Source organism: Ostrinia nubilalis, chromosome 23 (genome assembly GCF_963855985.1).
Source record: "Ostrinia nubilalis chromosome 23, ilOstNubi1.1, whole genome shotgun sequence".
In the NCBI taxonomy this organism is placed as follows: Eukaryota; Metazoa; Arthropoda; class Insecta; order Lepidoptera; family Crambidae; genus Ostrinia; species Ostrinia nubilalis.
Window position 1 is genome coordinate 2769476 of NC_087110.1, and position 16165 is coordinate 2785640.

Below are 16165 nucleotides of genomic sequence, written 5' to 3' on the forward strand. Positions count from 1 at the left end.
GCCTCTACCATGAGTTGCCATCGAAAACTTGTATTCGTATACTACAGTCGATAGAGTTTAAACGTGGATCGATGAAGTTTGCATTAAAATCATACCATGAGTTCAATTACCGTATACTTTACTCGCTAGCGATAATTCGATGGTTTTGTGATGTCATGTTGGTGAGCATGTTAATGTATCCAACTTCACACTCTATGAATGGATGAATGAAAGAACGAATGCCGCTCCTTTCTAACTGTATAGAAAAGATAGAGTAGGAAATAACAAAAATGTCAAAAATAACACTGCAAAATTTAAGTGTCCTAGACCAGTGCTTAATGCTGAATTAACATGATGATTTTAAATTTGTATTGTTTATTTCTTGTCATTGCGACTTTGACGCAGCTGTTGTCATGACAACAGATAACAAAACATGTTTTGTTGAAGGATTATTGATGAATAATTTTCCACAAAAAATTGGATTTTAACCACGATAGGAAAATGAGAACCTGCGCCTATCCGTTTAAACCGATTGTAGAATTTATGGAAAGGTAAGTTAAGTAAAAATAAACATAATATGTGGTGGAGGAATTTTGATATTAAACGCATTAAACGAATAATTTTTGAGCTGTTTTTTTTGGAGAAATACAACCTTTCCAGCATAACTTCCACGTGCCTAGCTAAAATTCAGTAATATGAGTGCTAGATTTATATTTTCTAGATACAATAAAGTTGTTTTTCTATAGATATGGCGATCTGAGTATGCCCACTGAAGGGCACCAAGAAAGAGCCAACAATAGTCAACGGTGGGTGGAACTAACGGACACGCGAACGTGAAATGCTGATGCCACCGGCGACACGAAAACTACTGAGAAATTGAGAAAAGTGTGTATAAATACCTACTACTTTATTCATTTTGATTGCTTTTATCTTATTTCGTCATTATTATTTGTAATGTTTATTTGTTAAGGTGTGGAGTGACTTTAAACAGCAAGAAGAAGGCAACTCGCATACACAGAGCTGCCAAGGGAACACTGGACTGGTGGCGCTCCAGGTTCTTCCCTGAAGCCAAAGGGATTAGAGCAGAGTGCTTACCTACTTGTAAATTAAATCCATAATAAAGACCTAGGGTAACTGGATGGATATACCTACCTTATTATTGTAAAACTTGAGATATTATAATTAATTAAATACATTATATTGTTTTAATCTTTCATGGTCACTAAACATACATGGTAGCAATCTCGTCAGTAATAATAAGTAAATACATATCTTACTAATATCCTACTTAAATTAAAAATGCGAAAGTTTGGATGTCATTATGTCTAGATGTTTGTTACTCTTTCACGCAAAAAGTACTCAACGGATTTTGATGAAACTTTACAGTATTATTGTTTTATAACCCAGATTAACATATAGGCTATAATTATGACGATCTGTGACAAACTAAATTTCACGCGGACGAAGCCGCGGGTAAAAGCTAGTTGAAAATAAAATGATTAATTTTTATTGACTATTTATTTCTCAAAACCTAATACATAATACACAGACTGATTAAAAACAAAAGTAAATTTCAACTTATGAAAATACATATTCATTGTCGGATTAGCTTTCTATCATGCCATAATAAAAGAAGAAGAAGAAGCTTTCTATCATGATCTCGTAAGGTTGCGTTTCCACCAGAGATGTGCGAGGATGCGTAGCGAAGGATGTGTTTGTAAAGAACCAATAGAATCGCTTCATTTACCTCGCCTCGGTCAGCACATCTCTGGTAGAAAAGGCTCAGGCTGTACAACACTAATGAGCACTACACATCCTCGTACGATACATTTTCCTCGCACAGCTTTGGTGGAAACCCGCACACATTTTCACAGCACAGCTAGACATCTTCGCACGACACAATTCCCTCGCATATCTCTGGGAAACGCAGCATCCTCTCCCTCCCCCAAGGATCTCCACAATGTGCCCGCATCCAGGTTCTTCCCGCGACCTTCTCCAGATCGTCGGTCCACCTAGTGGGAGGTCTGCCCACATGCTGATAACATGTTCCATCGTAATAAACTTCTTTTCTACATAATTTAATAAAGAAAACACCTAAAATGACCTAAAACCACAATTTTATTTTGCTTTTCACACGTCAATAAGCCAGTGAGTTACGTTACTGTGACAGCTAAGGTATTTTTCGATGACATCTTTGAAAATTGCAACTCATGGTAAGTTATTTGTATGAAACTTAATAAAAACTTTAGTCGCTATCGTCACGGTAATACTATCTATACAGTATTCCAACTCGACCATATTTTTAAAATAAATGTCAACAGCGGCTCGGAACGTCACGGTATGACAACATGCGATAGGGCTCTGCTCACCTGCAGACCCTATTTTCATTACATCTGCCTACTTAGAATTTCTATCTAGTTTTGTAAATGTTTTTTGTGATTGTATTTTGACAAACAAAATATTTTGTGAATGAAATAGGATAAACATGCATGTTGTTTAGGATTTAATTAAAAAAATATATTTGTGTTAAGATTTAGTAACAAATCTTATAAATTTTCGACCGTAAAATGAGGCGAACAAAATGCTTGATTATTATACAGGGTGTTAGGTAAATAGGTTTTTATGCCGACACTAGTTCATGTTAACATGTGTATGTATAATTATAAATGGTATGGTGAAGTCAGAAAATTGATAATATAATTTTAATAATTTGAATTTTACCTAACACCCTGTATAAATAGGTACTTGTAATAATTTTTATAAAAAAAGAGCGCTTACTGTTTATAAAATAACACATCATCCGTTTATTACTGTGGCACATTCGCGACACCCCCGACTTTTGCATGTCGAGCGCATACCGAGATTTGAATTTCGAAGGAAAGCTCGCGTTTCGTCCGTTTATATGAAGTTACAATACTGTATGATAGTATTACCGTGCTATCGTATTCAATTAAGATAGGTTTTTTACCTAACGATTTGAGATGAACTCATGGTAGTGTTTTTAGTTTTGCTGTGGTTCAGCTACTAACCGCTAGAGGCGCTGTACAATTTGCCATACATTTTTTTACGCCCTCGATAGCGAGATGCTCGGTAGGTAAACTCATGGTAGAGGCACAGATCGATGTGTTCTATGTTTATTTATTTATTTAAACTTTAATGCCAAAATAAATTTGTACATAAGGCGAATTTAATGCACTAAACTATGTCACAGTCTATCAAAAAAATTCAGCGCAAGAATGTCTAGCTTTTTGTATAAACGTTTAACTACTCAGCGAGTGTCCTAGTTTACCTTTAAAATTAGGCTGTGGTTGACTTTGGCCGCCAATGTTTGTTGTTGTCTGTGACCAAACACATGGGTACAAAGCAAACACTAGGAACTAGGTAATCAACATAACGTAGTCCTTGCTAGAGCAAGCATAGATACCTATTTGGAGAATGGACATAGGAGCTAGTCTTGAATGCTGTAGAGATTGATTAATGTGTACTATACATAGTACAGTCGAAACCACAAGCTATACATTATGTTGCGAAAAAGTACCTATTTCCACTGTATAAGATGCCCCAGTCATCATTTTCAGCCATAGGACGTCCACTGCTGAAGATACCCCAAATGCTTTCCATGTTGATCGATTGGTAGCGGCCTGTATCCAGCGCTTCCCTGCTATCTTTATGATGTCGTCGGTCCACCTTGTGGGTAGATGCCCCAGTGCAACCACAAATGCCATCTACTATATAAAAATTCTCGTGTCACACCGTTTTGAAACAAAACTCCTCCGAAATTGCTCAACCAATTGATTCAGTAGGGCTGAGAATAGAACGTTAACAATTCTTCTTACACCTAAGATGTAAACCAACGTTTGCTAGGTCAGCTAATACATCTAAATATCATCATCATCATATCAGCCATTAGGAGGTCCACTGCAAACATAAGCCTCTTCCAAAGATTTCCAATGATTCGCGGTAGGTAGCGGGCTGCATCCAGCGCCTTCCTGCTACCTTTATGGAATAACACAGATCTGTCCATACTAATACAATGATTTGCCTTTGATTAAAAGTGATTATAAGAAAATCTATTCAACATTCACAAAACAAGGAATACAACGACCTAAAGATATTAAGTTTAGGTTGAATTTTCCAAAGCTTCATCCAATTTGCATAAAAAGTCTATCTCACTATCAGTGACTTTAAGTATTGAGACCCTAATCCTATTATGCTTCAATCGGCTTACAGTCAATAGTAGGTACTATACGCTTGTATAGTTGGACCTAAAGCTTGGAAACCACCGGTTCCTAAACTTTTGAACTTTTCCCAGCAACTTCTTCAAGATAGTCCAACCATCAACTTTTGTATTATGCTGTTAAGCCAACTTTTATTTGTCAACGTGGGCATAAGTTCATTGTTCACCAAATAACGTGAACTAACTATTTTGTTTGTCACGTATTTTTTTTATCTACAACGCGGAAGCTCTTGGCCTGTATCTCACCTGATGGTAAGTGACGATCAGGCCGAAGGTGGAAGCGAGCTTCACCCGGAATCCTCAATCACGGAGGAACTGGCTATTTTACCTCTAACTGCCGGAACACAACAATGCTGTTAACATTGTTTTACATAGAAAATTGTATCGCTACTATTGAACAATAAAATATGAGTGTAAGGCTAAGTTGCACCACCTAACTTTAACAGTAGCTATGACGATAACCAGTGTTTTGTATGGAGTTTGACAGATTTTTGACGTTTGTCAAAGTTAAAGTAAGATGGTGCAACCCAGCCTAAGTTTTGGCTGGCTTCATGGTACATCTGCTCCTTTTACCATGTAAATAGTACTAAATATTTTTTATAATAATGATAACAATAGTTCCAGAAACGTAAAATAATTTGTGCAAAGTTGACTGTAACCTAATAAGCCAGTTATCAGTGCCAGCTAACTCAAAAACGTTCAAATTATTAGTGGTAGATCTCCTACGATTACAACTTAGCATTATCTTGTTTTTTCGGGTTTTTGATAAGCCTATAATACTAGCTGTCGACTCATGAAAGTTAGAGACCCTAATGCAGTCTAATTTTGACATGTTGTCAAAGGTCAAAGTCAAAGTCAAAGCCGACACCAAGCCGATCGATGGGCTTAGTGTCCCGAGCCCATAGGCTACAGTTTGGGAACCACTATTGCAGACTATTTGTACAAAGGATGGCGTAGAGACGACATCTGAAGGGTGTTTCAGTCTGTGCCTTGGTTTCTAAAACCTTTCAAAAAGAATTTACGGAACTAGTTCCTATTGTTGGAATTTAGAAAACTCTAGTATTGAATGCTGGAAAGTTCTCTTACTGAAAAGGCACATACTATTTTATATGTTCCTGTGGATGTCCTTGTCAATACTAAAAATAATAGCGGAATAATCTTTAAAATACGAAATTAAATGCTTTTATTCTGTCATTTATAACTGATTGTATTGCAATCAGATCCAGAACTTGTGAAAGAGTCAAACTTTTTATCTAGCAAGGAGTTCTAAAAATATAACGTGCTTTTTTAGAATTTACTTAGGCCATTGCTTTCTACCTAGAAGAGTGGCATCTTGAAGCTCTATATTTGTATTTATTTATTTATACTTTAATGCCAAAATTTTAGCACTAGGCGAACTTAATGCCTTAAGACATTCTCATCCAGTTTACCTTCGGGTTATGCATTGTTTATTGGTATTTAAAAATGATATAGAGGTAGATCTTATTTTCCGATTTACTACTTAATCCTTCAAGCTCCGCGAATCTAGACACAATAATTAATCAATTGTTATGACATTAATTAATGCCGTCTGGGACACAATCGGTTAAAGAAGCCATTCAAAACACAAGATCGCTTCCGAGTCAACGAAATGCAAACTGAATAAACACAATAGACCTTGTTTCTTCTTTATGTCGCAGTTTGCAGTTACTGTCATTTGCATGTTGGCAATACAATTGCATCCTCTTCTCTTCCCGTTCCTTAACATCTCATCCTCGCAGTAATGCCAACTATAAAAATGCAAAAACCGCCTTTAAATTCATACAAACCTTTCACATACAGCCATCCTATTTTATTTCAATTCACATCCTCATTATAATATTAAAACAACATCAAATTCGCACGCGAATTCCAGACTTATTTGCATCACAATAATGCTCAGATTCGCGAGAATTTCCAGCAGACATTTCAGGACTTGATCTTTCGAAAGTCAACCTTAGAACTGGGTATCAGAGTTGGTAATCCAATTTGCGACTTCAGCTGTTGAAAATATGGAAATGGACTGGCGCTGACCTGGATGTGGTGGTTGGATAATATACCTTGGGTGGTTAAGATAAGGTATACTTACGAAGCTTTGGAGACATATCTTGGGTGTGTGTCGTCGTAAGATGAGTGGCGGCTGTCGAGGACAAGCGAGGCATCTGTAAACAAAGAAAAATATATTGCAAGGGACGGCTTTTGAAAAATATACGTTTGCTTGCAAAGTCGGTATTTTTGGAGGATAAATATAAGTCAAGTTGTGACACGCAATTTTATTGTAGGGTAGGCTTTGCCCGCGGCTCTGTCCGCGGATTTAAATTGAAAATTATAGTGCCTAATACAAATGGCAATGCCAGATTTTGTATGGAAGGTGGCGTCTTTTTTTTTTCACGCGGCCATCGACCAAACTTTGTTTTTTAATTACAAAATAGTGTAATAAACCAAACTTACTATGGCATGTATACCTCTAAACTCAGTCTGAACTTAGTTACGAGCATTAGAAGTTTAATGATTTTCATACTAGATTTGCTTTTTGCGCGCAAGTTTTGTAAGAAATTGCAACAAAATATTGCGCTATTTTTTTATTGCGCTGATTCTGCTGCCTGGAGCCTTTAATGGATGGTATTGTTTGTTTACACATACAATGTCATTATCTTGTTGCAATTTCTTACAAAACTTGCGCGCAAACAGCAAATCTAGTATGAAAATCCAAACTTCTGATGCTCGTAACTCAGTTCAGACTGAGTTTAGAGGTATACATGTCATAATAAGTTTGGTTTATTACACTATTTTGTAATCAAAAAATAAGGTTTGATCGATGGCCGCGCGAAAAAAAAAGACGCCAATTTCCGGCATTGTGTTTTGGTCACAGTTTATAAAAAAAACTTTATAATTGTTAGGTAGGTAAAACGCTTAATTGAGTCAGTGCCTGAGGTATGGGAGCTGCACAGGAGGGTATCTTTGAGACGTCAAACGGCAGCGTAAACGAACTAAAGTCGCTGACATAGCCCGACGGATCAGCAAGCTGAAGTGGCAGTGGGCAGGGCACATAGTACGCAGAACTGACGGCCGATGGGGCAGCAAGGTTCTGGAATGGAGGCCACGTCAGAGACCGGAAAACGCAGCGTGGGACGTCCACCCACAAGGTGGACCGACGACCTGATAAAGGTAGCGGGAAGGCGCTGGATGCAGGCCGCTACCAACCGTGCGATGTGGAAGTCATTGGGGGAGGCCTATGTTCAGCAGTGGACGTCCTGTGGCTGAAATGATGATGATGATGAAACGTCAGCGAGAATATTCTCTATTATGTCATAATATGTTAATGCCATCCCTCCCGTGCCGCTCGCTATAAGTACTTATTGAGCTCACTACAAATAGTTATTATTGTGGACTTTTACGCTTAACTATAGTTATTTTTCAAACAATAAAAGAAATTTTAACTTCAGCTTTGTTTTTCAGTGTATTAATGTAGGGCTATAAAATTGGAAAACTTCCTTAAATATTCACAATCCTAGTTATTCTAGCTATTTTTTGTTAAAAGTTTGGTTTCAAGTTAATTTTCCATTTTGTAGGCAAAACTACAGTTCGTACTAAATTGTGCTTGTATTTTATTTTGACCTTGATAAATTATAAAAAAAAAAATTTCTTAAAAATGTAGACACAAAATTTCATACATTTTCGTTTCTTAAAATTACATTCTTTTTAAAACGGCGATGTCAGTGCCCTTTCCCACGGCGATCCAATTTAGCGGGACACAGTATACAGGATCCCACCAAATTGAATTTGGAATTACAAATTAAATCGTAAAATACCAATGCTAACGGAAAGTTCGTGTGAATGTTAATATACTAAACTGGATCCTGCAAAAACAGTTCCTACAAAAAACGGGATGTCTCCGTAGGAACAAGTCCTCACTCAATCTTTCGTCAAACAGAATTTCAAGCGAAGTCGCGGCAAAGACCTACTTATTTTTAACATACAAGTCATGAAATTTAATACCAAAGCCATCCAAGTTGGCTCGTTACGGCAACATTGACACGGGGAGAGTTAATAAGCTTTTTATAATTCAAAGCTCTCACGCTGAATAAATAACGTCTCTCATTACCGTACTTGGAACTTACCTAAAGCTCTCACGAAATAAAAACTAGTTAGGCTTTAACAAAAATTTTAATGTAAAAAAGTTTAAACTTTGGATTCTGGATTGTAAATAATTTTTCGCGGTTGTCTTGTATTTTTATTTTTGAGTGCGCTTATTTTTTGTTGGTTTGGTACAAGAACCCACAAGGTGGACCGACGATCTCACAAAAAGGAAGGCGCTGGATGCAGACCGCTACCAACCGGTCATTATGGAAAGCATTGGGGGAGGCCTATGTTTTTTGGTAATATAGCTTCAGTAACAACTGCCAACTTAAAGTCATCTCCCTCCGAGGCCGAAGAAATATTGAAAACCCACGTGACACCCTGTGACTCGCACTTCTCTTTTAAACATATTACTCCATTAGATATCACTAAAACTTTTAATCTTTTAAACGTAAAGAGTACAACTGATATCTGGGGCATCTCTGTCAAGATAGTCAAACACATTATTGATATAATTTCCCCACAGTTAGCGATAATATTCAATAATTGCATAGAGAAGGGAATCTTCCCCGACCTCATGAAACATAGTAGACTAATGCCATTATTTAAGTCTGGTAGCAAAACCGCCCTGGCAATTATAGACCCATTTCTATCTTGCCCGCTCTGAGCAAGATTTTTGAAAAAATCATACAGGAGCAACTTATGATTCACTTTGGCTCTAATAAACTATTTCATAGTGAACAATATGGTTTCACCAAGGGTCGTTCCACCACCGATGCTGGGGTTGCACTACTTAAACATATCTTCGAGGCTTGGGATAATTCTCAAAATGCACTAGGGGTCTTCTCTGATCTCTCAAAAGCTTTTGACTGCGTAGAACATCAAACGCTAACTCGCAAACTGCACTATTATGGGGTAAAGGACTCGGCTTTGGATTTAATAAAATCCTATTTAAACTTTAGAGTTCAAAAAGTTGACATAAATGGTGTTTTGTCTTCTGGGTCACCTGTGAAAATGGGAGTTCCGCAGGGGTCCATTCTGGGTCCATTCTTGTTTCTTATATACATTAATGATCTACCATATTTTGTTAAGGACTCTTGCGAAATCGTGTTATTTGCTGATGACACGTCTTTGATTTTTAATATCGACAGAAGTAAAAATAACTTTGACGATGTAAATAATGCACTAACAAGAGTTTTAAGTTGGTTCACTACAAACAATTTACAACTCAATGCAAAGAAAACAAAATGTATAAAATTCTCTTTGCCTAACGTAAAAACAGTTAGTACTCAAATAGAACTTAATAATAATGCAATCGATCTGGTAGACTCTACTGTATTTCTGGGAATTACCCTGGATTCAAAACTCCAGTGGGGCCCCCATATAGAAACTCTGGCGGGAAAGCTCAGCTCAGCGGCTTTTGCAATAAAAAGGATACGGTCATTAACCGATGTTTCAACAGCTCGCTTAGTCTACTTTAGCTACTTTCATAGCCTAATGTCATATGGAATCATGCTATGGGGCAAAGCTGCAGATTTTGAAACAATATTTATTTTGCAAAAACGTGCGATAAGATACTTGTTTAAAATGAAAGCAAGAGCATCCCTTAGAGAATTGTTTAAAGAAATTGGCATTCTCACGGCCGCTTCACAATACATCTTAAACTGTATTCTATTTATTCAAAAAAATATTACTGAATTCAAAAAGAAAAGTAATATTCACCAAATTAACACTTGAAATAAAAATAAATTGGCTATACCCGCTTTTAGACTTAATAAAGTGTTTGCCTCTTTTATGGGACAAGGTATCCATTTTTATAACAAAGTCCCTGATAAATATAAAGAGCTACCGTATAATAAATTTAAAGATATAGTTAAAGATCACATGCTTAAAAAAGCCTATTATACAACTCGAGATTTTCTTAATGATAAGTCATCCTGGGAGTAGGATTATGGTCCTCTCATGCTCGCACTAAAAATAATTAAAATGAAAAGTAATGTATAAACTCATAATAATTTCTCAAATGTTATAGTGTCATGCTTCTCAATCTGGACTGTTACTTAGCTTTATTATTAGTTTTTTATTTTAAAGAGATAACTTGGAATTGTCATTCTCACTAAAATGTCTCTGGGGTGGTGGCGTAGTGAGGCGGGTCGTTACATTCCCTCTAATATGGTCGAGTGAAGCGATGGCTGGTTCACTCGTCATGTCTGTGAACAGGCGCTGCTTTCGGGGACTGGTCAATCCAAGTTATTCAAATTTATGTATGCGAGTCATTTCTACTAGTATCTTAATATGTAAGTCTAGATATTAGCACGTCACTACCTTGTTTAATATACCACGCAATCTTGTATACCCATTCTCATAAGATACACCATACAAGAATGCATGGTAAATTCAGTGAACTGCTCCTGAATCGAATGTACCTACTACTACTATTTCTATTTATTTATATTAACCGGCAGACAGTGGTGACTGAGTTTGTTGCGGCGCTTCTTCTCAGCACTTGCCAAATGTTGGTCTCGAAGCGCTAGTAGGGTAAAAAGATTATGAGACATGTAGAGGCTCCTTAAGAGCAAAATGACGATTTGTAAGAACTATTTATTAGTCCAAACAAATAAAGAAATTTTGACTTTGACTTTGACTTCAGTAGTGGACGTCCTATGGCTGAAATTATAATGATGACTTCGAACTCCTCCTATGTTCTTCTAATTAATTTTGTTGCTATCATTAACTACAAGTGCTAGGAATCTCAAATTTTGCATGGGAGTTCCTTTTAGAACGTAGGTGCTCACTAAGACGGGATTTTGCAAAATTCAACCCCTAAGGGAGTAAAATGGGATTCACGCGTACGAAGTCGCGGGCAGCCGCTAGTATAGAAACAAACTTTTAATTAAATTAAACTTGAATGATTATTATTAAGATTTCATGGAATCTCTCTTAGAGATCACATTTTTTGACTTCCCTACACAAACGATTCGTGTTATGATGTCACTTCCAGGAAATTTGTAATGAGTCCCGTAGGAATTTGTTCAGTACAAAGAAGTATTAAAATTCTCAAAATTTGTAAGGTGATGTCTTTTAATTTTAAATGTTCACTTCAAGCTAATGTGGGTTTTGATCCTTTTGAAAAGCCTTGGTAGTTTTAAGATCATAAAACAAATGAAAATGAGTAAGTACCTTCGTTTCAAACTAAGGCTGAGGTGCACCACCTGACTTTGACAGAAACTTTGACGATAACCGGTGCTTTTTGCATGGATTTTGACAGATTTTTGACGTTTGACAAAGTTAAAGTAAGATGGTGCAATCCAACCTTAGAGTTGACATTAATTATTGTCCTTTTTCTGTAATTGTGATAAATGTCGCACGAATTTCTATTATTAGGAAATCGAGGTAATCTCTAGTTAGTAGCCTTGCTGTTTACGTAGTTTCAGATCTATTTGGCACTGTCACTCATGCTGTTATCTCGCCTTGTGTGAGAGAGGTGGAAACTGAGATGGACAAGACTTTATGGATAAAGTTGTTGAGAATAGTCATTTGATTTTCATTTATTTTTGTTGGAAATAGAGGCTTCATCATCATCATAATTTCAGCCACAGGTTGTCCACTGCTGAACATAGGCCTCCCCCAAATCAATGACTTCCACATCGCACGGTTGGTAGCGGCCTGCCTTTATCAGGTTGTCGGTTCATCTTATGAGTGAACGTTAGATATAGATAGAGGCTTAGAAAGACGCAAATTGCACACAAAAGTAGTGCAGTAACATTGTGCTAGATCAGTCTTTCCCAAAGTGGGCGATAACGCCCCCTTGTGGGCGCTGCAGGCTTAAAGGGGGGCGGTAAGAGACCCAGAAAAAAAATCGGGACGTTGTGTAGAGGCTTGGGAGGCGTCGTCTACTAGGAGGACTCTTAGACATCGACTGAGCTCGACTCTTGACTACAAAAATGGGGGGCGCTAAAAAATAATTTATTCTCAAAGTGGGCAGTAGACTAAATAAGTTTGGGAACCACTGTGCTAGATACTCGTACCTCTCCGTTTTACTGGCATAATATGTATCGGTTCAAAGATCTATTTTTAAAGTAGGTAATTTAATTTGTAAAACGTATCATGACATGACATTTCACTCTCCATTTAAGATGCTGTATTGTTCGCTAACCGATGAAAGCTCTTAAGAACTCGCCCACGCAGTGTTAGACGTTTATTTATATCGCTAATGTCTTTACAAAGAGATAATAAAAGACGAATTATAATGCAATAAAATCCTCCATTTGCTTAGTAAATTAAAATCGTGTGGAGACTAAATGACCTGATGATGATGGTGATTATGTCTAAGAAAATAATTATGGAAGGGACTATTCCCACCTCTCGTTCCCACCACTGCAACTCCTGTGTAGCTAGGATCTACAGATTGACCGCCATAAAAACCCAACCAATGAAGGTCAAGTTTGTCCTGGGGGAAAGTTAAACTGTCTTTGGACCCGCAACGAAATTAATCAGAGGATCAGAAGGAAAAAAGGAAGAATATAATATGGAAGGCAACAATACGGTGCTAGTGGTGGTACATCCACCAGGTGGGCCGACGACCTCATAAAGGTAGCAGGAAGGCGTTGGATGTAGGCCGCTACCAATCGGCCGTTGTGGAAATCATTGGGGGAGGCCTATGTTCAGTTGTGGACGTCCTATGGCTGAAATGATGATGATGAAAACAAGGTAAAGAGAAGGTGACTGATAATATCAATCTGGATTCTGGCCAAGTTAGGGGAAAGAAGAATCATGTTAAAAAAATGTCTTAGGTATTTTACACTAGCTTTCCGCCCGCGCGTGGAATTTTGTCTGTCACAGAAAAACTTTACCGCGCGCGTCCCTGTTTCAAAAACCGGGATAAAAACTATCCTATGTCCTTTCCCGGGACTCAAACTATCTCTATACCAAATTTCATCAAAATCGGGTCAGTGGTTTAAGCGTGAAAGTGAGACAGACAGACAGAGTTACTTTCGCACTTATAATATTAGTATAGATAGCACTAATACAAGTATCTTGTCTCATACTAAACAAAGTTTGGAAAGAGCAGAATATCAAGCTAAGCACTATAGCACCTTAATCAGTTGTAATAAGTGCGATTTTACAACAAAATAAACGTACATTTTGATATTTAGTTTCTACTCCCAAGTTCTCAGCAGCGCTCAAGTTTTTATTCCATCGCAGTATCAAATTAAAGTAAATCCTTCGCGCTACCTTAAAATGAAAACGAATACCTGGAAATGAACTTTACTCTCCTCATCTAAAGTCGAATTTGTTTTGCAATTTACAGGTAATAATGTCGACTGTGCCTTCAGTCTCTGAGGGCTCGTTGCGACTGCAATCCAGTAATGCAGTATCCTGCAAACTGTACCGTCACGTGAACAAACATTTATCATCATTATCTCAGCCATAGGACGTCCACTGCTGAACATAGGCTTCCAATGCTTTCCATGTTGCCCGGTTGGTAGCGACTTGCGTCCAGCGTGGAACTTCCACCCACAAGGTGGACCGACGACATCATAAGGGTAGCATGAAGGCGCTGAACACACGTGTGTTGAAATTCGAATTATAAATTCGAACGGATCGGTTTTTTCCGGATACTGCAAACGGGATGTTCGTGTGAACATTAATATCAAAGCACGTATATGTACTCTAAACGGGATCCTGCAAAAAATAGTTCCTGCAAAAATTTTACGTCTCCGTGGGGACAAGCCCCGACTTCAATACAAATATACAATTCAATACGACTATCCACGGAAGACCAGCGTCGTCGTGTCCCTTTTTTTAACGTCGGGAAATGCTTTGTGCATACCCCTTGGACCATGGGGACGGCCAGTGGGTTATGTGGGACTCTCCCCGCCTGCTCATTAAAGGCGGGGTCTACCCATTAAAACCCTACGGTGTCCACTAGAGCCCAAATAAACGGAGCCGCGAGTTATTGTCCTAGTTTGGACATTCGTCCTCAACTCCGCCACAGGCTAGGGGCTCGATCGGTTTTGAGGGAACCCCCAATCCTCCTCCAGGTGTTTTTATAGAGGTTTTCTCCTCGTGCTGCTGGAAGGTACAACAGGAGGACCTCCGGCCCGCCGTAGCGGGTTAGCATCATGGTGTTCCTTGCGACACCTCGGCATGATGCTGAGTGTATACCGTTTCGGTGACACGCACATTACTTTATTTAGTTTTAGTTTTGTTTCTTTTTCTTGTTGTTGTTTTTTGTCGCTGAATAAATAAATAAAAATTCTTTATTTCAGACATTTTAAGTCCATATGTGGGTACGTACTTATAAAATGGGGGTGGATAAGGCCCCGTGATCAGTTTCTGCACGCACCCTGGTAATAAGCGATACAGATTTTTTGCGTACCTATTAGTGCATAAAACATTTCATTTTTGTTTTCAAAAACATACATAGTTTTTAAAAAACAACGTTAAAAATGTGCATGTAATGCAAACAGCGTGCATACGTGCGCGCGCGACCATTAAAATGCATGAAGCGACCTCTGGCGGTCAAAGATAAACAAATTGTAATACAACAGTTGGATGGCTTGGTTTTGTACCTACGAACTCTGACTTTCAACTATTGCTCGCAGAAGTGAAAACTTTTTAGTTAACATCTTAGATCTGCAAACTGAAACTTTAAGCAATACCTATTTCATGCACAAATATTTTTTTATGGAAATACTAAGTTCAAAATCTGGCAGGGAAATTGATAGGTAGGTAGGTACTTAGGATTAGCTATAACTCAAACCAGTTCCAAAACAGCTAAATGGTAAAATATAAATTATTAACCCAACCCTTTTTACGACTTTTATAAGCCGCAATTTATGTAGAAGTTTAGTAGAGCCTCAGGTGGTACTCTTTAAGAGGTTAGGTGTTCGATTCTCAGGTGTGAAATCACCTTTATTCTTAACTAACTTTCCGCCCGCGGCTTCGCCCGCGTGGAATTTTGTCTGTCACAGAAAAACTTTATCGCGCGCGTCCCTGTTTCAAAAACCGGGATAAAAACTATCCTATGTTCTTTCCCGGGACTCAAACTATCTCTATGCCAAATTTCATCAAAATCGGTTGCGAGGTTTAAGCGGGAAAGCGTAACAGACAGACAGACAGACAGACAGACAGAGTTACTTTCGCATTTATAATATTAGTTGGGATACAAAGGTAAAGGTGTAAAAGCAAACAAGGATGTGCTTTGTTTAGACCAAATTCTCCATTTGCCTCAGGTCACTGAGGATCGTCCTACAGGTAAAATATGACCAGATGAATCAACATGATTACCATTCATCGAGTCTAACACTAGTCTTGTCAGTCGTTACAACCCCACATAATCTATATCTACATATAAAAGCGAACGGTCACTGACTGATTGACTGATTGACTCACTCAGAAACTACAAGTGCTAGGAGTCTCAAATTTTGCATAGGGTTTCCTTTTAGAACGTAGGTGTTCACTAAGACAGGATTTTGCAAAATTCAACCCGAAGGGGGTAAAACGGGGTCCACGCGTACGAAGTTTGTTTGTAAGTCTGTAACCTGTAATCATGGTGTAAATGTGTGAAAATAAATAAATAGAAAGTCGTGGCCAGCCGCTAGTAGCGGATAAATGAGCCAATTTGTTTAAAATCCAAAATTAGCGCCACATTCAGTCCTTACCTTTTACACACTCCAATCTAACTTTACTAGGTCCGATGTCTTCACCTCGAACTCGCTGTAAAAATGCACATACACAAACGCATTCACCCCTAGTTTGCATGTCATACTCATTAAAATGTATGAGACGCGTTGAAAGTGGAGAGAGTTTTGTTTGGAGTTCTCGGGGTAAGTTTCTACCTTACAA

General features: G+C 38.0%; 1 long non-coding RNA gene across 1 annotated transcript; it reads left to right on the forward strand.

Moving 5' to 3' along the window:
- The first annotated feature begins 326 nt into the window (after window positions 1–326).
- Window positions 327–1141, forward strand: LOC135083353 (uncharacterized). Its single transcript, XR_010259584.1, has 3 exons — window positions 327–530; window positions 726–864; window positions 950–1141. It is a non-coding gene; the product is annotated as an uncharacterized LOC135083353 (long non-coding RNA).
- The last annotated feature ends 15024 nt before the right edge of the window (window positions 1142–16165 follow it).